Source organism: Pleurodeles waltl, chromosome 5 (genome assembly GCF_031143425.1).
Source record: "Pleurodeles waltl isolate 20211129_DDA chromosome 5, aPleWal1.hap1.20221129, whole genome shotgun sequence".
Lineage (NCBI taxonomy): Eukaryota > Metazoa > Chordata > Amphibia > Caudata > Salamandridae > Pleurodeles > Pleurodeles waltl.
Window position 1 is genome coordinate 158,899,468 of NC_090444.1, and position 21,423 is coordinate 158,920,890.

Genomic DNA, 21,423 nt, shown 5'->3' on the forward strand with positions numbered 1-21,423 from the left:
TATTTAGCAGGCTCAGTATATTTCTGCCTGATATTGGATCTTGACAGACCCTCTATATAATTTGGTACCTCAAGCATACATTCTACAGATACTGGATGATCATTAGCAAGCCAAGACAATTGGTCATCAATACTTTTAAATAGAGTTGGAGACAAGAGTTCCCTATGGCACAGGAATTATCCTGATAAGTTGACCTTGCTTTTGCAAGTTTGATAGTGTAGCCCTTATGCGTGCTTTGGTGTGTGTATATTTGTGAAAACTAATAAAGACATACTAAATAAGAAAAGGAGATCCCTGTGGCGTGCTATGGGTCACTGGACTTGAAGTCAGGACAAAAAAAAAACACCCATTGGCTTCATTCTTTGGCTGAGAACCATTTTATAGTTTTTAGAGGCCTGTACTGTGGTAGAGGTTATACAAATGGATGTAATGATCCATCTTATCAAATGCAGCAGTACATTCTAACATTACCAAAAGTGAATAATTCCATTCATCAATGAAGGCCTGGTGGGCATCCCAAAACTCAATTAGAGCTGTTTCAGTCACATGTAGGGATATAAAACTAGATTGAACTGGGAGTAATATGAAATGAAGATTCAGAAAGGATTGGAACTATTTAATGACTTCATTGTCTTGAATTCTAGCTAGCCTGGGTAAAGTGGTAAAAGGTGATAACTGGCTGGGTCTGTGGGAAGCAGATCAGGCATGCTGATGAGTGAAGTTACCAGATTTTTCTTCAATAAGTTGGAGAACTGGGTCTCAGAAATAGATAGTCTGTTTAGGTAACCACAACTGATAATGATAAACTGCATTATTAATAGCTTTGCCCCATTAGGTCTCCTTTGCCCCAATATTACTTTACATGAGGTACCACATAAGTGGATGTGGTGTAAAGTAGGTCTTTTTTTTCTGATTCTTAATGCTTCATAAAGGACAAAAAGTCCAAGGTTACAAATACTACCATATCTCATCCTTCCCACCAAGCATTAAAGTACCACGCCCTCGGACACAGGTACAAACATTACATACTACAACAGAAGAATCTTTAAAATAGCAGTAGTTCAACTGTATATGCTATACCTAATACAGTGAGTGGCTTCTTGAACACAAGTAAGATAATCAAGGGTTTTTTGTGACTCATAACGGGTGAGGTCACTGCCATTCAGTTAATTGCTGCACACACGACAGATGAAAACAGAAGGCCTCCTATAAAACACAAGGACAGCCAAACACAGAATTAAATGTGAGATTTCCGGGAGTATACAAAGCAAATGTTCATGACTGCTAGTTATCATGGGATTTCATTAACCCAGAGAATAACTGAGATGGGACTAAAACTTAGGTAAAGTGTACTGTGCAATTCCCGTTTCCTTCTGGGTCATCATGCTGGGTACATTCTCATTGGAAGAAGAGCTTCTGTTCAACAATTTATGAAAACACTAAAATCCAATTAGGTTTTTTAGACTACCCTTTATGAATAGGTATGAGAAATAAGTATATACATTATTAATAGGCTGCAAAGCCAAACCAAAGTGTCAGTGAGGAGTAATATTTGGTATATGCATGAATTTAATACCATACATTACACAACACTTTTGATTCCCTCATTCATAGGAACATTTCCTGCTGAGAAATGTCAGTATTATTATACGCAAAACACAACTGTTGGGATTAAAAAAAAAATAATCTTGTGGTCTTGACAACTCCTAAGTCCCATTCACGGCACAAATCCAATATCTCTTTAAAGGTTGAAGGTGACCACAGGCAGACATGCCATGATGTTTCACAGATTTTGACTGTTTTCTTGCAATATTTTCAGGGCCTCTATGTGAGTACGCTGCACCTCACAGGTGGGCGAATATCAGAAAGACACAGCCTTGGGATGGTTGAGCTATGCTAGACGCCTCTTCCTGGTGGAAGAGATGGGAGAGGTGATGGTAAGTAAGTAAAAAAAGGTTTATTGTTTAGTTACTTAAAACCATAACAAAAGTAAAAAGGGTAAAAAGAAACAAACACTTTTAAAATGCATTGCTAATCATCATCAAGGAATTATGCACGTTCCCCAGTCGTTTTGATATATGTTCTCCTTATGAGCTCGTGAGTCACAGGAAGGTGCTAATTTGTTAAATGTGGCTTTTGCATCAACAGTGATAGAAACGTCACTAAGGCACAGTTCAGCTGCAGGTCCCCAGGTGCGAAGCATGCCATCACTGCTTGTCTCCGTGACTGTATGCCTTTTTCGTTGAATTTGTTCTTTAGTAGGGCTTTTCGTTGCAGTGCAAGACGGTTGCATGAGCAGTGGACATGCAGGAGATCTTCCGTGTCCTCGCCACACAGACGGCAGATAGATGATAAATTGGTTACGTCCCTCAGCCAAGGGGCTGCATTTGAAGCAAGTGGTAATAGACCAATCGCCTCGAGAAACCCTGGCCTAGTTATGACTGTGGTGCCAGAGACGTGTACAAAGTCATTCATGCATGAGACCTCCGTGAGAAGGCTGCTTTGTCCTCCAGTAGTGACTGAAGCCTAATTGATTTCCCAACTGCTTTTTTAAAGGAGCTGTGCGGGATTGGGATCCCCCAAAGGTCTGTGAGCCCGGTCTTATTAAGTGAATCATCTAAGTGGATTCTGAACGAGGAGGTGTTCTTACGTTCGAGCTCTTGCCACATATAGTAATTGAGAGTGTCCAAGGCGGCACCACAGGCTTTGCTCTAGATGCACCCCGTCGTACCAGGGATTGGTTCAGTAGGCCAAACTCTAGTCTCATTTGGGTGGGGGAGGTGAATCTGGGGATGTTGAATATCATCTGGTAGACTTTACTCACAGCGAGGTTTAAGATGTCGAGATCCCTGCCTCTTTGTACTTCAATCCTGTATGTTATTGTTGGCTTTTAGCACTTTTAGGAGGGGGTTGTGTGAAGGCCCATTCAGATACGTTTTTTTTTTTTTTTTTTTAAAGATAGTCTGGCCATAGCACTTTTTCCTATTAGGCTTTTTCTTTGATGCACAAAATTCAAGGCATTGGTGGCTGAATAATGTTGAGTTTCGTTTAATAGTCTCTCAAGGCCTATTTCCATGTGACTGATCAGCACAAGGTTGTCAGCGTACAGAAGGCACGGTAGTTCCAAGTCCAAGATTTTTGGGGGGTGCGAGTTTGAGTGGGTGAGTGAGCCCACCATGTCTGCTAAATATAGATTGAACAATATAGGGGCCAAAACACAACCCTGTTTTAAACCTTTGGTAGTAGGGATCCGCCTTGAGAGATGAGTGCCTGTACCCAATTTTATCTGGACCCATGTATCTGAGTGGGAGGCTAGTAGCAGGCGTAAGAGTGGATATGGAAGCCCCCAGGTTTTAAGCTTCCTCCACAACAGATTCCTGGTCTCATGGTCGAATGTCAACAAAGCATAGATGGAGCTGACGTTTTCGTTTTAGTGTTATAGCTTTGTCGATTAAGAGGGCAATGGCCATGATGTTCGTGATGGTGCCAGTCTGTTTGGAAAATCCTGTTTGGATCATGGGGATCATTCATTTTTCATTAGTCCATGCATGCAGATGATCCAGTAACAGACCTGTAAAGTACTTTGCTTCAATGTCAATTAGGGCAATCAGGTGTTAGCTATTGGGGAGCGACCTGTCCCCAGTTTTAAAAATGGGGGAGATTATGGACCCCTTCCAAGACAGTGGGATCGTTCCTGTCAGACCTATTTCCAGGTAGAGAGGTTCAAAAATCTTTTCCCCGAAGGGGCTGTTATGCTTGAAGACTGCAGGCGGAAGTCAGTTCGGGCCCTGGGCGCCTTCTCTCCTGCCCTTGGCTATCTGATTTTTTATAGTAACTAGAGTAAATAGAGTCGGTGAGTAGTATAAGCGTGGTCTGTAAAGAGGGCATATGTGGGAGAAGAGTTCCTGGCAAAGTTGTGCTTTGTGTGGCCATGCTGAATAATGTCTGGCCATTGAAATGGACTCCTAGATGTTGGGCCCAGACAGCTTCTTGTATATGCGATGGAATGTCGCCGTGATATGGGCGTGTAAGGTTGCATATTGTATGCCAAAAGCATGCGCCGTTGTTGCTCCTTGCGTCCGAGTGTAGCTTGGCCCACAAGTCTTCACTGCGATTCCTTTTGATTGCCCATTTTAGCTTGTTCAGTGACTGTTTGTGATGCCGTAAGGTTGCCAGAAGATCTGGCTTGCCAGGGCTGCCACAGAAACGCCTTACACTGGAGTTAATTTTTCTCTTTGCGTATCATAGTGCTGTCCTGTGGGCATGTGCCAAGTGTGTTAAGGCTGAGGGAGGTTGCAGTCGCCTGTCCGTGATTGGCTCTGCAAAAGTTCCACTAAGCCTGGTTGTGAGTTGTCCCCATTTCTCCACTTCACTATCATTGTTTATTTCTAGTTCAAGTGCAAGTGCAAGATCCATTGCTGCTACGGTGACAAGATCCATGTTTGATTGCCCACATTTGACCAGTTTGCAGTTTGTGGTTAAAGTTGTTATATGTGCAGTATTTGTTTCCTCCATTCTGGTTATCTCCAGGTTGATGGATATTTCCTCCACCGACCTCGCCCTCACAACAGTCCCACACATCCAACACACCACCTCCGACGGCAGATCCTTCTCCCAACTCGCCGCCAAGACCTGGAACTCCCTCCCCACCAACCTACGCAAGACCCAAGACCTCCTAACTTTCAGAAAGCACCGCAAAACTTGGCTTTTTGAGCAGTAAACCCCCCTCCACCACCCAGCGCCTTCAGACCCTACCGGATGAGTAGCACGCTTAATTAATTTGATTGATTGAGTGATTTGGCAGTGGTCGCTCTCACTCCTGTTGCCTAGATGTTAGTAGGCCTCTTGTTTGAATAGTGGTAGGGTGTAAAGAAATGGCTCCCTGTTGCAGTTACCCCCCACTTTTTGCCTGATACTGATGCTGACTTGACTGAGAAGTGTGCTGGGACCCTGCTAACCAGGCCCCAGCACCAGTGTTCTTTCACCTAAAATGTACCATTGTCTCCACAATTGGCACACCCCTGGCATCCAGGTAAGTCCCATGTAACTGGTACCCCGGGTACCAAGGGCCCTGATGCCAGGGAAGGTCTCTAAGGGCTGCAGCATGTCTTATGCCACCCTAGGGACCCCTCACTCAGCACAGACACACTGCTTGCCAGCTTGTGTGTGCTGGTGGGGAGAAAATGACTAAGTCGACATGGCACTCCCCTCAGGGTGCCATGCCAACCTCACACTGCCTGTGGCATAGGTAAGTCACCCCTCTAGCAGGCCTTACAGCCCTAAGGCAGGGTGCACTATACCACAGGTGAGGGCATATGTGCATGAGCACTATGCCCCTACAGTGTCTAAGCAAAACCTTAGACATTGTAAGTGCAGGGTAGCCATAAGAGTATATGGCCTGGGAGTCTGTCAAAAACGAACTCCACAGCTCCATAATGGCTACACTGAATACTGGGAAGTTTAGAATCAAACTTCTCAGAATAATAAACCCACACTGATGCCAGTGTTGGATTTATTAAAAAATGCACACAGAGGGCATCTTAGAGATACCCCCTTATTTTACCCAATTGTTCAGTGCAGGATTGACTGGTCTGTGCCAGCCTGCTGCTGAGAGACGAGTTTCTGACCTCATGCGGTGAGAGCCTTTGTGCTCTCTGAGGACAGAAACAAAGCCTGCTCTGGGTGGAGGTGCTTCACACCTCCCCCCTGCAGGAACTGTAACACCTAGCAGTGAGCTTCAAAGGCTCAAGCTTCGTGTTACAATGCCCCAGGGCACTCCAGCTAGTGGAGATGCCCGCCCCCTGGACACAGCCCCCACTTTTGGCGGCAAGTCCAGGAGAGATAATGAGAAAAACAAGGAGGAATCACTGGCCAGTCAGGACAGCCCCTAAGGTGTCCTGAACTGAGGTGACTCTGACTTTTAGAAATCCTCCATCTTGCAGATGGAGGATTCCCCCAATAGGGATAGAAATGTGATCCCCTCCCCTTGGGAGGAGGCACAAAGAGGGTGTACCCACCCTCAGGGCTAGTAGCCATTGGCTACTAACCCCCCAGACCTAAACACGCCCTTAAATTTAGTATTTAAGGGCTCCCCAGAACCTAGGAAATCAGATTCCTGAAACTACAAGAAGAAGAGGACTGCTGAGCTGAAGAACCCCTGCAGAGGAAGAACAGAAGACAACAACTGCTTTGGCCCCAGACTTACCGGCCTGTCTCCTGGCTTCCAAAGAAACCTGCTCCAGCGACGCTTTCCAAGGGACCAGCGACCTCTGAATCCTCTGAGGACTGCCCTGCTTCAAGAAAGACAAGAAACTCCCGAGGACAGCGGCACTGCTCCAAAAGAACTGCAACTTTGTTTTAAGGAGCAGATTTAAAGACCCTTGCAACTCCCCGCAAGAAGCGTGAGACTTGCAACACTGCACCCGGTGACCCCGACTCGACTGGTGGAGAACCAACACCTCAGGGAGGACCCTCCGGCGACTCCGAGACCGTGAGTAACCAAAGTTGTCCCCCCTGAGCCCCCACAGCGACGCCTGCAGAGGGAATCCCGAGGCTCCCCCTGACCGCGACTGCCTGAACCTAAAGTCCCGACGGCTGGAAAAGACCCTGCACCCGCAGCCCCCAGCACCTGAAGGAACGGAACTTCTGTGCAGGAGTGACCCCCCAGGAGGCCCTCTCCCTTGCCCAGGTGGTGGCTACCCCGAGGAGCCCACCCCTTGCCTGCCTGCAACGCTGAAGAGATCCCTTGGTCTCTCATTGGAAACCATTGAAAACCCGACGCGTGTTTGCACACTGCACCCGGCCGCCCCCGCGCTGCTGAGGGTGTACTTTTTGTGCTGACTTGTGTCCCCCCCAGTGCCCTACAAAACCCCCCTGGTCTGCCCTCCGAAGACGCGGGTACTTACCTGCTGGCAGACTGGAACCGGGGCACCCCCTTCTCTCCATTGAAGCCTATGTGTTTTGGGCACCTCTTTGACCTCTGCACCTGACCGGCCCTGAGCTGCTGGTGTGGTAACTTTGGGGTTGCTCTGAACCCCCAACGGTGGGCTACCTTGGACCAAAAACTGAAACCTGTAAGTGACTTACTTACCTGTGAAACCTAACAATACTTTACCTCCCCCAGGAACTGTGAAAATTGCACTAAGTGTCCACTTTTAAAACAGCTTATTGTGTTTTATGTAAAAAGTATACATGCTAATGTAATGATTCAAAGTTCCTAAAGTACTTACCTGCAATACCTTTCAAATGAGATATTACATGTAGAATTTGAACCTGTGGTTCTTAAAATAAACTAAGAAAATATATTTTTCTATAACAAAACCTATTGGCTGGATTTGTCTCTGAGTGTGTGTTCCTCATTTATTGCCTGTGTGTATGTACAACAAATGCTTAACACTACTCCTTTGATAAGCCTACTGCTCGACCACACTACCACAAAATAGAGCATTAGTATTATCTCTTTTTGCCACTATCTTACCTCTAAGGGGAACCCTTGGACTCTGTGCATACTATTCCTTACTTTGAAATAGTGCATACAGAGCCAACTTCCTACATAGGGTGATAAACTTGTAGTCAATTGTGGTAGAAGCTGTAGAGGAAAGGTATGCTGCTGCTGGAGGCGAGTCCTCAATAAATCTACTGTTCAGGGCTCTTAGCTGAAACAATTCTAAGCCACTGAGCAAAGACCTGCTGATCTTCGTGGGACAGCCGTGTTTGTTGGCCCCCTGTTTCGGAAGGACCCAAGCGCTGGAAAGGGCATTTGAGGTTTCATCTGTGGAGGATCCTAACAGTTGCAGATTGAAGTCACCTGAGACAATGATATTGGCCGTATCGGCTACACCACCACTGCTTATATAATTCTCAAGTAGAGCCACTAGATTGTTGGCATCACTAGATTTTAGTTTCGGGTGGAGGTAAGTGTTTATGAGAACTATCTATCCTGTAGGCACACTTGTCATGGCGGCAATTGTCACGATATTGGTAGAGGAGCAGGTGGAGCACAAGGGGGGGACTCTGACCAATAGTGTTAAAGAGACGTAAATGGCCAGGCCACCTTGCCGGTGACCATACTTCGCCTTCCTGATTGCTGGGGTGATGAAGCACATATAGCCCTGCAAGTGGGATGGTTCATCCAGCCAAGTTTCCTGCATTAGTATAATGTCAAAGGTGCTGATGTATCGGATGAAGTCGTGGTCCAAAGCTTTAGAAAGGAGGCCATTTACATTCCAAGAACACATGCAGAGGATCTCCTTTGAAGATATAGGGCTCCGCTTTTTATCTGAGGTTTGTCACCCTTGCCTGTTGCAGTTGTTGATTGTTTTTAAAAACCACCTTAAGATGTTGTTGTTTAAAGAGAAGTAAGTTGAGGGGAAGTTTTCGGTCGGGAGTCGCCTCTAGCAGTAGAGGAGAGCCTGAGGACACAAGGAAGCAGCCCTGGGCGCTCCTAAGAATGGAGCGTGTTTCCTTGCGCTGGGGGTCTGGTTCAAAGGCAGGACCCGATGTTAGTAAAGGGGTTGGGTAGCCAGCCTCCTGATGCGTGGTAATACTGGTGCCCCAATGTTCGAAAGTTGAATTTTCTCCTAAGATTGTTTGGGCGATTCATCTTGTCTTCCATGTGGCCATAGTAGCTTCGGAGGCTGTAGCGTTAGTTGGGTGGAGAAATTCTACTGCTAGGAGATCAGTTGAATCCAGGCCGCTTGTAGAGGGGATGTGTGAAAGTAGCTGAAGAATATTTTCCCTGTTCAAGATATCGCCAGATCCTCTGGATTTGTAGTGAGGATGGAAAATTAACGAATTAGTGGTTGAGGGATCTGGTCGAGTTTTGAATTCCTGCGGCAGATGCAGAGGGTTCCCGAGGGGGCAGTCCCTTCCCAGATTCCAGGAGTTGTTGGGCCTGATGGTTGTAGAGTTCCCCACTTGTGCTTGGTGTGTGGGGGCTTGAAGGTGTAATACTTGCGCGCTGGTCCTGTGGCGGAGGGGCCATTAGCTGGTCAGGGAAGGGAGTAGTGGAAGATGCTTGTGCAGGTTGACTGTAACTGCCGGGAGATGGGGCCACAGCGGTGCACTGGGGCTGCTGGAATTGCAGTACCAAAGCATTGCCTGCCCTTTCTGTAGGCCAGGGTGAACGTTTGTGGCTGCGTTCCTCTGCCTGATCGCCACATTTAAGGGTGGGTCCTCAGAGGTTGTTGCTGGAGCAGGTGACCCGGAAGACGTAGCTTCATTGGAGGCCCAGATGTCGGGTATATTTAGTTTGGGGTCAGCTGCCAAATCCACTCCAATCCCTGTGGTTCCCTTCTTGCAGCCTTTGCTCAGCTGAGTGTGTCTCTGCTTGGCGTTGGTTTTCACCATGGCGTTGACATCCACAGGGCTGTCGGTTGGGAGTTGGTTCTTTAAAAGTTCAGGGGCAGTAGCTGTTGAAGTCAGATTGCAGGGGGTTGCTATTCCAGGAGTTGCCTGGTTGGAACCATTTGCCCTGTCATTGCTTCTTGTACCTAGGCTGATGGTTGTGGTCTTGGGAGGATCCAAATAGTTTTTTTCCAGGACATGTGTTGAAAGGTCGGATGAAGGGTGCGAGTGTGAGTGATGACTGGAGGCTCCCCGCACAGAGGTTAAAGAGCATGGAAGGTAATGTGGACAGTTTGTCTATTATTGGCCCATATGAGCAACTCATGGGAGTGCGCCTGGGGTTTCCTTGCGAGTGCGTGAAAAGGGATTGGAGGTCACCTAATTTCTCATCAATACCAGCTACGAATACTGCCAAGGTATTGAGCAGAGTTAGCTGAACGTGCTTCCACTAGTAGCTGCTTGGTTTTGAGCAGGGAGACCCAGGCGCAATTCGTATGCGGGTTGTAACGGTTTGTGACAGGGTCCTGGCCAGTTGGTGATGCAGCACGTGTCTGTGCTTGCTCTGATCCTTGCGCAGTCATTGGGAGATGGGCGACTGAAAGGGGGAATGGTTGCGTTGGTCCTTGCTTAGTCATCAGAAAACTGCTGGCTGGGATCTAAAGTGAATCGAGTAGCAGAGGGGGAATCTTGGGAGTATGCAACAAGCATATCTTCCCACTCTTGCGTGTTTAGGTAGGATAAGGTTTCTTCATCCGCCCCCCGGGCTGAGGCCCTCTGTTTTCGTGTTTGCTGGGAGAGATGTTGGGGAGGGGGGCTGAGATCCTTTGTTTGTTATGGCTCCCTGGCAAGCAGCATCTGGAGCGAAGGGTGTGGCCAGGGCGTCTGTGGGCAGCTGGTCCTCCTTTTTGATTAAGACGGGCTGCGCCAATTTCAGTCCACGAAGCATTAGATTGAATTGGTGGGTCGCACTCTGTTTGGGGGAATCCCACCATGGGTTCACTGGAGCCTGCCTGGGCTCCTCAGGCACCTCTGCCCTGATAAATGTCACAGGTTGCCCCTGGGGCAACAAGGTTGTGCTGGTTACGGAAGGCTGAACAGGGCTTAGGCTTGATGTAACCCCCGTTGCAGTAGAGTCAAGTCGTGATGGAGAGCTATCTACTGTGTTTGTAAGGATTAACGGGATTAAAAGGTGCTGTAACCCTTGTGTATCAATGCTATTTGAGAGGAGGGCGGGTCCGCCTTTTTTTTTTTAGAAAGGAGAACTTGGTATAAATTTTCGGTTAGTGTTGCAACGCTTTTTAGATTGTTCCAGGCTGTTTTTGAGTTCCAGACTGTGCCCAGCATGAAGTCTGGAGATGGGCTGCTCCCCTTCCCCTTCCTGGTCTGGCTCTGACTCAATCTCGATAAGAGGTAAGACATTCTGTGCCTCGTGTTGGCTGTCCGGAGCCTGAGGTCTCCTCTTCCTTTTTCCCATTGCCGTTTTGTTGGGGGGGCGCCTTTCTTGTTTTGCCTGACCATATGGTCATGCATTCCCCTTCCTTTCTCTTCCTTCCCTTATTTGCCTCATGCGATCCCCATGGGCTTCTGCTGGTGAGGTGGGGGAGGTAATGGAAGTGGTAGCGCAAAGGAGTTGACGGTCAACTGTTGAAACTGTCGCTCGTAAGGACACTGGGTTTCACTAGGACAGAGTCAGGTGGAGATTGAAGAATATCTGGAGGATATATAACGGTGCCACTAATGCTGCTGGCTTGGCAAGTGGGGCTCGCCAGCCGTCCGCAAGCCACACCCACCCTAGGAGGGCCGCTTCCTTGGATGCTGAGGCACACTCTTAGTGATGGCTGAGTACAGTCGCCGCACTCGCTTGTCACCTGGCGCCTGCACGCCAAAGAATATATATAGGTGCTCCAAGAATTGTCCCCTGAAGCAGTAGAAGGATTAGGTTTGCCTCCGGGTTGCAGCGTCTAGCCTGGGGCCAGAGAGTCCAATGTAAGGGACCTAGAGGCCTGGTGAGCTGCAGGAGCACCGAGGGGCAGAGACAATGGTGGGGTGGTCAAGGGCTGGGCAGGACCAGGAGGTCTCCTGCTCCGCCACTTGCCCTGACCAACCACCCTCGCTGCCCTCTCCCCTCAGCCTGTCCCTACTGCTCATGGCACCACCTGGCTAGCCGGAGCGGGGAGGCTCAGGAGGATCAGGAGCCCAGGATCTGGGAAGCTCTGGGACTCAGAGCCCGGGGGATCGAGAGGTAGAACGCAGGACGGGCGTATGAGGTGAATGAGCGAGGACAGGGAGGCAGAGAGGGTGGAGCTGAACAGGAGGAACCGGGAGAGCAAGGAGGGAGGCAGGGCGCAGATGCCAATGCCAGTGCGACAGCAAGCCAGGCGGGTGGGTGAGTAAGTAAGTGAGCCCACAAAGCGCCCCGCCGGGTCAGTACTGCCTGTCCTGAGGCCACAGACCACAGACCCCCCCTGTGACCACATAGGGAAACCCGGCCTGACACTTCTCCAACCCCAAGCCCCCCACACCACCATGACTACACCCTGCACATCGCACCGCCCCTCAGCCCTTTTGCCTTACTTCGTCACTCCCTCCTGTCTCCTGTCCCCTCAGCGGCCCACTCCGTGGCCCCCTGCAACGGGGGTCTGACCACGGGCACAGAAGGCATTCCTCTCCCCACTGCTCAACTTAGCTTGCGGTTCGCAGCACGGCTCTGCTCTGCTCGGCTCTGCCCCAGCTCGCACCACGGCTCCGTCGTGAGTTTCTACTTCCGGAACAACATCCTTCTGTAGTGATGTCCCTAGCCCCCCCCCCGTTAAGAGCTGGTTATGATTTTCAATCCAGCGCGCTGATGCTGAGAGGTGATGGATGAGCTCCCCACATAGAAGGCACTCAGCTCAGGTGGCTTGCCTGCTGAATATTATAAGTGATATGTGGATATCCTAGTCCCTAAGCTACTAGCAGCCTTTGAGGAGGCATGGATGACTGGGAGTTTTCTGCCCCATATGTGGGAGGCAGAGACTGTCACATTGTTAAAGCTGGACCAACCAATGCCTCTGGTGATCTCTAAGGGTACGAGGCAGGGGTGCCACCTCTCTCTTTGCTCTGCCCATGGAGCTGTTTGCTGCTAGACTTTGGCAACACTATTCCCAGTATGCTATACAATACTTAAGCCCGGTTGTGTGTCGGAACAACGCAGGTCTTTAGCGCGCCTGCCTTAAGAACGCGGCCTAAACCATGAATGCGTCTCTGCAACGCATTCTTTTACCACGCAAGTCATTACAACGACTTGCCTTGGGGAAAATGCTGGACTTTGGAATAGTATAGTTTACTATTCCAACTCCAGTCAGCGCCACAGTAGGGAAAGTGTTGGACTTAAAGTCCAACATCAGTCCAACAACACTTCCCTGAGGCAAGTCATTGTAATCACTTGAGTGATAAAGGAATGCGTTGTAAAGACGCATTCGTGGTTCAGGCCGCGTTGTAAAGTGACAACGTGACACGAGCCGCGTTGTTAGGGCTATTTCCCCTTAATCCCGCCTATTATGGTGTCCCTTTATGGAGATGACATGACCTTTTATAGTAAGACTCCACAGCTGTCTTATGTGTCATTATGCAAGAGTAAGTCCGGTTTGGCCTGTTGTCAGAAGTCACCATTAACTTGGGAAAATCTCCGATCCTGCCATTCACATCCAACATACCACGCTTTGCTCCTGAATATCTGTTGAAGTGATGAAACTCTTATCTTAAATATAAGGGCACCTGGTCTTGGTTTGATTCCATGACAACTGATGCTAGGTATATCACAAACCTACATGTATTGTATTCTGCCTGCTGTTAACACCTCATTCTCCAAAATTAAGCATCATATCTGTCTTGGTTCTGCCCAACTCTTGCATTCCCTTAAAAAAAAATTGTGCAAACTGAATTTGTCAAACCTAACACACAGCATCCCTAAAAACTGGAAACACCCCAAGGGGGTATCACGGTGTCTGTTTGGTATGCTGCGGGCAAATCAGGTTTGAAGAACAAACTGATGTCTTTTGTTTTAGCCAACAACTCATTAATCTTTGGAAAAGGGAAACACATCAATCAATAGTTTGTCATTCAGGTACATATGGTCAACAAAACGTCTCACTTTTTCATAGGCATGTCTGACAACAACAGTAGAGCAGGTCCATTTGGATAAGCAAACAGGGTCTATCACCTCTGAAGCTTGCAATGTACGTGATTCTCAGATAACTTTAACTCTGATTACCACAGAGGTACTTCAACACTTTTGTAGGCATGGTTTGACACTTTCTTTCAAAAGAATCTCACTTTAAAATTATTTTAAGTTTCCAATACTGCCTGAAAGAACTTTTGGAAATTCCTTCCTTACCTTCTGTCATGTTATTTCACTTGCTCTTTCATACTTAACACTATCTCTGGGCTGTTACTCTCAAATATATCATCAAGTGATGCTTGATCCATCAAATTCAACCCAGAACAAATGGCCTCTTTTCCGTGGCAAACAATTTCCCTTCGGAGAGTCTATTCTTAAATTCAAATGTCAAAAGCCTTCATTCTAACAACTCAAGCACTTTTTCAGTCACCATCCTTTGAAAACTCGAAATATGAAGAATTATTCTGTTGTTCTTCAGATATATATTTGACTTCCTGTCCATACATTGTTTTCCTATATGTCACAACAAAATGTCCAATAACAATACAATACAACTAGAACACTTCTTCGGTATATTTGGGCATTTTGTTGCTGCACAAAGGTGGTCAGTGCTTTCAAATCTGTGACATTTATTCGGAGTGTTGCTATCTTTTGTCAAAATCATTGACATTTTTCTTTTTAACCACTGTAACCTCACAAGGACTGTCATTTTGTTCCATACTTTTGCATCAATCACATTTTGTGTTTTTTCCTTTTCTCAATTTATGGTTACATCCTTACACTCCTTGCTGTTGCCACTCAACTCTGCTTTGGCCAGTAAGTTCAGCTTTATGTATAAGAGCCATCATCTCTTTCAACAACGTTTGACCATTTACCATAACCTATTTAGAATACTGTGGTTCATTTGAATGTCTGATAATTTAGTGCCTTATGCATTCATCAGGGAAAAGTTACCAAAGCGGCGTGTTATTGCTAATTTGTTTTACGACTGAAACCAGGTTAACTGTGCCATGTGAATTCCATTATTTATGCTGGAATAACTCAAAGCGTTCTGCTGATACACATACAGCAGATGAGTAGTAGGAGTCTAAATTGTTTATTAGATCAGTAAATACATCTCCTTCATTTCTAGTTTTTGGGGGGGTCCCCCCAATCCAATTGTACACCGATACCCCTCCAGGATTCAAGCAATGCAAGAGCATTTTTTTTCTTCGGAATTACCTCCTCAACGTGAGTTGTTCAAATTTAATTAAAAAAAAAAAACAAAAAAAAAAAACTGCCACTTCTTAAAAGGTTTGGCTTGTGGTGTAAGAAAGTTAAGCTCAGAATCTGTGAGACGTCCATGTTAAAAGATGGTGAAGGGCAATGTCTCTGAATCGGATAATAATTATAGAGAAAATTATTTCGTACTTATGTTGAACAAGCTCAAATCTCCTCCTAGTTAGTATAATAATTACTGTCACACATCTAAAAAGAACATACTTGTATAGGGTTCTGAACAAGGGATTTCAGACACATGTGCACAGTTTCCACAGAATAAAACAATCAGAATTAAATAGAGTGGAACAATTGCAAGAGAATACAATTCGATAGTCTGTTAGAATTGTATAACCTGAGGCTTCTCACCGACGCCACCTATACTGGAACAAATATTGCTACATATTATGATTCTGCTAAGACAACTAGGTGAAACCTTGAACATGTACAGTTCTGCAAAATAGCATTTTAACATTCTTGGGAAGGTCGTTAACACGGTTGAAGGTGAGAAATTGTATTTAAAAAATGTGCTTATCAAACAGTAATGAAGGTGACATTTGTAGTGGCGTTCTCCACACAAGGCAAAGTGACATGTATTATGATTGTTGCAACGTACGTGTGACCTTGCATGCCGGCCTGGGTGCTTTTTAGGGTGAGCACAGCAGCACGCAAGCGCTGCTTTTCCAGCGTGTTGGTATGTATCTGGGCTTTTAACCACGCCCACAGCACACCCATCACTATCACTTGTTAATGGGTTTGCCTTTCAAAAATCTTTTATCATTGGTAAATGCTTTCAGTTTGTCCCTCCTTGGGGTGATTTTGTTACCGCCTTACATGGATAATTGCACTTTTGCCGATAACGTTGACTGCGAGCGAACTTCTTTTTCCTTTTGTGTCTCCCCTTCGCACTCACGGCGGCTGTAGTGCTTTGAATTAGCTTGCTTGTGTCAGCCATTTTACTTTTTATTTTCAGTTTGTGTGGCAAGAAAAGTCCTGTTAGGAATTTTCAATGCTAATAGCTTTAACTCGAACAACCGCGAGACCCATTGCACTGCAGCACTGAGGAGTGTGCCCTTATGAGTCTACATCACAAATGAATGTGCCATCTACTTAACGGCACATGCGGTAAGACATTTATTGATTGATAACTGATTTTACACACTTCCAATCTGTGCACTGCGGAACAGAGGCCTTAAAACAAGCAGCAGCATCATCAAAGTGAGCTTATTTTTTTTAAAACAGTTTACGTATCCCCACAAATTTCTGGTACACCCTGTTCAATACCCATTAACATCAGCACAGCTTTGCCAAAGTGGCCCAGTGTAGCATATGCGCTCCCACTCACCACCTATGATGGTAGATTGTTTAACACTGTAACCACAATGGTTTTAATCCTTTTTGTAAAAGCGATATTTTATTGCTGAAGCCCATATCCATTATTACATCCTTGTACCAGCAACGTGTTCGAAATCAAGTGAAAAGGGAAGGAACTCTGCGGTGTGTTCTCTGTGTGGATTACGCAGAGGTGCTGTTATGTTGATATGGAAGTATAGAATTATTGTTATGCGAGTTAAAACTATTGTATTAGCGTGTGGTTGTTGCGTGTGGGCATTCCGATTCGGGGAAGGTTGGAGATCGGAGTCGGAGAGATACACGCAGCAACCACGACAGTTTTGGCAAGCCTTTATTAATTTGTATCTTACAAATAAAGCAAGATTTAAAAAACACGAAGTCACCAATGTTACAATATTGGCGACGAGCTACGACGAACCTACGGAGGAAAAGGTGTGCGCGGTACCGGTAAGATCTTTTCCAACATGGGAATTTGAGCGCAAGATCTTACCCTACGCTGGAATTAAAGCGCACAACACCAATAAGGCTTGCCGAGACGTGTAATTTATGTATGGACTGCATTTTAAATTAATACAAGGAAAAATATTGAAGAAGCGTTACCGTTACGCAGAGCGACCTTCAAGCTGTGCTCTCCATTCCACACCTCGAGCGTCTGGATTCACATGTAATAAGTGATCGGACGTATTCAAGTTGATTAAAAGAATGAACCTTGGCAACACCTTGTTTATCCGGAAGAGTGTTTAACCCCTTCATGCGGGCGTCGGCCACTGGCCGACGCCCGCACTACCTCCCTGGTGCGGGTCACGACCAGTGGCCCACACCAGGGAGGGGGGTAATAAATCCTCGGGTTCGCCAAGGATTTTATTTTTTTGCCCCAGGGAAACACAGACGCTCTTCAGTGTCTCCCCCCGCTCCTTTGTGACCTGACGTGACAAAGTTGATTTCCCCATCGGAGCAGGAAGCAGCCTTGCGGCCGCTTCCTGCTCCAATGGGGAAAGCGGCCTTCCCCACGTTCGGGAAGGCCTCGTAAGAAAGAGGAGAGTCTCCCCTTTCTTAGGAGGCCTTCCTGAAAGTGTTTCCTGGCCCCCGATCGCAGGTGGGGGGGGCGTTTTCCGAGGGGGCCGACCCCCCCCAAGTGAAATCCCTGGCGTCTAGCGGTGTTTCCTGGCCCCCGATCGCAGCTCTGCTGCGATCGGGGGCCAGGAAACACTTTCAGAAGGCCTCGTAAGAAAGGGGAGCCTCTCCCCTTTCTTATGAGGCCTTCCTGAAAGTGTTTCCTGGCCCCCGATCGTGCTGCGATCGGGGGCCAGGAAACACGTTCAGGAAGGCCTTGTAAGAAGGTTTTCTTACCCAGAATACCCTGCAAAGCTGAAATGTTGAATAAAAACTCTATTTTTCTCGCATTTCTGTCACACGAACTACAGGAATATGCTGGGATCCACAAAATTCCTACCACCCAGTGATTCCTCACCTGTCCTGATACAAACACTACCCCACTTGAGTGCCTACACCTAGTCCTTGCATCAGGAATGGATCACCCCAGGGTCAACAGCTGCCTCATGTAAGGACCAACATTGACCGTTGTGTGATCTATTCCTGTCGCAGGCACCAGGCCTACCCACACAAGTGAGGTACCATTTTTATCGGGAGACTTGGGGGAATGCTGGGTGGAAGGAAATGTGTGGCTCCTCTCAGATTCCAGAACTTTCTGTCACCGAAATGAGAGGAAAACATGTTTTTTTGGCCAAATTTTGATGTTTGCAAAGGATTCTGGGTAACAGAACCTGGTCAGAGCCCCACAAGTCACTCTATCTTGGATTCCCCTAGGTCTCTAGTTTTCAAAAATGCACAGGTTTGGTAGGTTTCCCTATGTGCCGGCTGAACTAGAGGCCAAAATCTACAGGTAGGCACCTTCCAAATATAAGAGAGAGTGTAAAAAAGACGTCTATTTGAGAAATGCCCTGCAATTCACATGCTAGTATGGGCACCCCGGAATTCAGAGATGTGCAAATAACCACTGCTCCTCAAAACCTTATCTTGAGCCCATTTTGGAAATGCAAAGGTTTTCTTGATACCTATTTTTCACTCTTCATATTTCAGCAAATGAATTGCTGTATACCCAGTATAGAATGAAAAACAACTGCAGGGTGCAGCTCATTTATTGGCTCTGGGTACCTAGGGTTCTTGATGAACCTACAAGCCCTTTATATCCACGCAACCAGAAGAGTCCAGCAGACATAACGGTATATTGCTTTCAAAAATCTGACATCGCAGGAAAAAGTTACAGAGTAAAACATAAAGAAAAATGGCTGTTGTTTTCAGCTCAATTTCAATATTTTTTTATTTCAGCTATTATTTTCTGTAGGAAAACCTTGTAGGATCTACACAAATGACCCCTTGCTGAATTCAGAATTTTGTCTAGTTTTCAGAAATGTTTAGCTTTCCGGGATCCAGCATTGGTTTCAAACCCATTCCTGTCACTAACTGGAAGGAGGCTGAAAGCACCAAAAGTAGTAAAAATGGGGTATGTCCCAGTAAAGTGCCAAATTTGTGTTGAAAAAAGTGGTTTTCTGATTCAACTCTGCCCGTTCCTGAAAGGTGGGAAGATGGTGATTTCAGCACCAGAAACCCTTTGTTAATGGCATTTTCAGGGAAAAAAACAAAAGCCTTCTTCGGCAGCCCTTTTTTCCCATTTTTTGGGAAAAAATGAAATTTTCACTGTATTTTGGCTAATTTCTTGGTCTCCTCCAGGGGAAACCACAAACTCTGGGTACCATTAGAATCCCTAGGATGTTGGAAAAAAAGGACGCAAATTTGGCGTGGATAGCTTATGTGGACAAAAAGTTATGAAGGCCTAAGCGCAAACCACCCCAAATAGCCAAAAAAGGGCTCAGCACTGGGGTGGGGGAGGGGGAGGGAAAGTTCCAGCAGCTAAGAGGTTAACGGAACTTTTTTTTTCTTTTTCTTTTTAGAAGCAGTGCAGAGGAAAGAGCGTGTCACCTGATACAGAGCAGAGGAACTAGGACAGTTATTCACCCACAATTTACAGATTATTGGTATACTGGTGTTTTACAGGTTTGGGAACTGAATGAAAGAAAAATTCATTATTTGTGACATTTTCATACAGTACTACGTATTCGTCATTGAATAAATTCCTTTGTACACAGCTTTTGCATAATAATATTTTCAGATGGCCACACAACAATTTTCCCTTCAACCCCCACAAGCTTTTTGGCCAGCAGGAGCGAGTCCATGTATGAAATGGACAGAATGGAAATCGTACTTTCTAAATTTCTTGGAGACTATCGACGAGGAAGGAAAAATGAGTTCGGAGAGGAAGAAAAAGATTTGTCTACATTCTGTGGGACCTGAAGGACTAAAAGTATATGAATCTATGACAAAGATTGGTGGCAGTGGGGACACCAAAGTATTTGAGAATGTGTTGAAGGAACTCAATAATTATTTCGCTCCTAAAGTGTGTATAGGCATTTTAAGATACAAATTAATAAAGGCTTGACAAAACTGTTGTGGTTGCTGCGTGTATCTCGCCGACTCCGATCTCCAACCTCCCCTGAATCAGAATGCCGACACGCAACAACCACGCGCTAATACAATAGTTCTAACTCGCATAACAATAATTCTATACTTACATATAAACATAACAGGTGCGCTGTTTACCAGACTGTGAAATCAAACCTCCGTGCACACAATTTTGTACGGCCAGTTTTGCTGAAGTCCTGGACAAAGGTGCTACTGTTTCCCTGGCACACGTCCAATTGCATGTATGAAAATATACTCATTGTATTACATGATGTGGAACACTCACAATAAAAATACACCATGTAATAACTATTATTGCATAACACAGAAGATACGCACATATCGGACCAACACTACAACTATCACGCGGCTCAGAAGCATATCAAGCATGTATAACCTGTGCTAGTTGAATAGTCAACAATTTGGGTATTTGAGAATATGAATGAGAAATGCTAAACTATACGCGACAGAAAGTACTGCAAGTCCCGTGCCGAACAAAGAGATCAGAAACATGGCACAGTGCCAAGCGGCAGCTATGAATGACAAACAGGAGAGGTGAGAAACTTTGGGCAGGTGACTTCGACACTAAAATAAAACTCGGTCTTAAATATATGAAAGCTGTCAATTCACAGGGGGTGAACTTCAACTCCAACTCATTGTGTTTCAAAAAAATCACAACGTCAATGTAAGACCAAATCCTGCATGTATTCATATGGCATTTTCAAAGCAGTGATGTTCGAAAATATGTCTGATGTAAAGAAGCCACACTGTGATATAACGGTATACCTCTAAATAATTAATGCCCATTCGCAACCCTTGCTCGGAACATCAATTAAATAACATTTTCGCATCAGATAGTGTATATAACTGACAAGGGGTGGTAACAGAAAATAAAGATACGTTCACGAAACGGATACCTTAGCTGTGGAAACGAAACTGAAATCTCCATAATTTTACTCACAAGAGGGAGCGTGGGTATCCTCTTCCTTTGACTGTGCTATTGAAGTGAGGTGCCTTGCGACGAGAACCGCAGCCTAGTCCTCGGATCTCGCTGCTGTATCCCGTGATGTTCTGGGGCAGTGCTGTTGGCAAACTTGCACTTCCTGGGTTCTGAAGGTTCCGGGGAGAGCTGGTGTGACGTCACTCTATGGGCTTGGACGCCCCGCCTACCTCTGGTGGGACAACAGGTTACCGCCCACACCTGGGCTTTAACCACATTCCTACGGCTCCCCGCAACGGAGGTCCGAACTATTTGCCAAACTAGCGCTTCCCATTATTAACAGCAAAAATAGAAGAAGGACAGCAGAATCCAAGCTAACTGTGCACCCCGTCTTTTTGGACAACAATAAGGTGGCCATCTTGGAATGGTGTTCCCTCGGGATGACAAGCCTTTGCCTGTACTTGAATACTGGAGAAAACAGTGTATCATAGCATCGCATGAACGGAACTTTACCAGCTCGGATTTTAGAGCCCGGCCCGAGCCTAATCCTGAAAATGTCTGCTATTTAAATTCAATGAAGACCTGAGGCGAGGATTATGCAGTTCTTTCTTCACTCTTTATTAAAACAGCAGGTTCACAGTTCAACAAAAACATAAGAACCACAAATCCAATGAGTCCGTAGTCATGGCAACCATAGTCCAATGAACACCGATAATGCCCACAGTATAAATGCCAAAAGTGACAGTCACACTCCCTCTTTCTTCACTGCTCCAGTGACAGATAAGTGCCTTTCTGCCTCCAAGCCTTTTTTGCTGACATACTTGATTGT

At 46.1% G+C, this 21,423-nt stretch overlaps 1 protein-coding gene across 1 annotated transcript in view; it reads right to left on the reverse strand.

The window, feature by feature from the left end:
* BROX (BRO1 domain and CAAX motif containing) overlaps positions 1-20,935 on the reverse strand; it is a 193,596-nt gene extending 172,661 nt beyond the window's left edge. The window contains exon 1 of the mRNA XM_069233848.1: positions 20,616-20,935. The gene's annotated coding sequence lies outside the window, so the exon portion shown is untranslated. The remainder of the gene's footprint in view (positions 1-20,615) is intronic.
* Between the last annotated feature and the right edge of the window lie 488 nt (positions 20,936-21,423).